The following is a 2,077-nucleotide window of genomic DNA, read 5'->3' as shown; positions in this document are numbered from 1 at the left end:
ATCCACCGCAGGGAACAGAAGTTCCTTGCTAAGCGGCCCCCCTCCGCAGAGGGAGAGCAAGCTTTCTTAGATTTTGCCTCCACGGGGGGAACCCATGAGCCAAACGGACCACACGGTCCCTCGGTCAAGGGAAACCCCGTCTTGTTTGCCACGTCTTTCTCACAACTGGACCCGTGCACAGTTCAGGCATACCTGTCAGACTCGCCAAGCGAGCTGAAGGAAGGCAAGAAAAGTGCTTCTGCGAAGGAAAATATCCTCCTGCTCTTTTGTCTCTATCATTAGCCAAAGGCTAGCGTACACAACTTCCATCTACACTCTGCCTGCCACTACAGTGACAATGCTTTCGGGCATCATCTTTTCCCTCCTTCGAAAGGAAAGCTACAAGCCCAACTTTCCTTGCCCGTTAGTCAATTCTGCCCTCTATTTCTCCGCCTTGCCGCCGTGGAACATAAGGGACAGGGTTTACTAGCCAGCTCCTCTCGGAACCTTTGCGACCAACCTGCCCACACTATAACCCCCAAACGCTAATAAGGAGACTGCATGATATGGTAGACAGAAAATAAAAACGCGAAAAAAATGAAATTTTGAAAATCGAACCCACAACCAGCCAAATCGTTTGTAAGTCATGCCAAATGACTGGTGACATCTTAAAAACCCATTGAAGCCACAACATCCCATAATTTCACGCTTTTAAAGATTTGTCACTATACGCACTGTAAGTACCTCACTAATTCTCACCTCAGATTTTACGGGAACATGTTCAAATTTTAACACGCCTCTCAGCACGACCAATTACATTAAAATTCATCGCAAAAGTCAGAATTCTCCAATTTTTGAAAAATTCACTATATTCACTGTAAGTACCTCGCTAGACAGTGGAGACCTCAGATTTTACGGGAACATGATCAACTTTCGACACACCTCTCAGCACGAGCAGTTACATAGAAATCCATCAGGAAAGTCGTGCTGTGAAGAGGTCTTTCGACTAAGAAAAATGGTGGTGTGAGGAGGAGTCACCTAAATCAGAGAAAAATACTCTTATAGGAGACTGCTACGAAAGACATTTCTGAGTCCACTGGCCCTAGTCCCCTAATAAGTGTATTTCTGTTTGTTTTAAGAAGGTCCTCCTGACATCACCAATCTTCTGTCTTCAATCCTAACCCCAACGTTAACCCTAACGCTAACCCTAACCCTACCTCCCTCAGGGGCAGTTCTATGGTTATGATCCCACGGTAGGCAGAAAAACTATCCCAATCTAGGTTTTCTTGTATGCTGACTCCATTTTAAATGCTTTTACTTGAGTCTGACAAAGGCAAAGCCAAATACTCACCCCTATATGGACGGGGAAGCAAAGTGCGGATTTTGGTAGGTCGGCATTTTCAATCAGGAATGTTGCCATTCGAAAGAGCGTCCAAAAAAACTTGGTTGGGACACATTTATTTTAGAAATTAGCGACCTAACCAGAAGTGCACTTTTTGGTGGGCCTACCCTACCCCCCTCAGGAGCAGTTCTATGGTTATAATACCACGGAAGGCACAAAACCTATCCCAAACTAGGTTTTCTTGTATGCTGATTCCATTTTCAATGTGTTTCCTTGACTCTGACGAAAGCAAAGCCAAATACTCACCCCTATATGGACGGGGAAGCAAAGTGCGGATTTTGGTAGGTCGGCATTTTCAATCAGGAATGTTGCCATTCGAAAGAGCGTCCAAAAAAAACTTGGTTGGGACACATTTATTTTAGAAATTAGCGACCTAACCAGAAGTGCACTTTTTGGTGGGCCTACCCTACCCCCCTCAGGAGCAGTTCTATGGTTATAATACCACGGAAGGCACAAAACCTATCCCAAACTAGGTTTTCTTGTATGCTGATTCCATTTTCAATGTGTTTCCTTGACTCTGACGGAAGCAAAGTCAAATACTCACCTCTATATGGACGGGGAAGCAAAGTGCGGATTTTGGTAGGTCGCCATTTTCAATCGGGAATGTTGCCATTCGAAAGAGCGTCTAAAAGAACTTGGCTGGAACACATTTTTGCTATAAATTGTTGACCTAAGTATATAAGCAAGTATATAAGC

The sequence above is a fragment of the Pavona decussata genome, unplaced genomic scaffold, assembly GCF_977016875.1.
Source record: "Pavona decussata unplaced genomic scaffold, jaPavDecu1.1 SCAFFOLD_1570, whole genome shotgun sequence".
In the NCBI taxonomy this organism is placed as follows: Eukaryota; Metazoa; Cnidaria; class Anthozoa; order Scleractinia; family Agariciidae; genus Pavona; species Pavona decussata.
Note: the sequence above shows the minus strand (reverse complement) of the source record.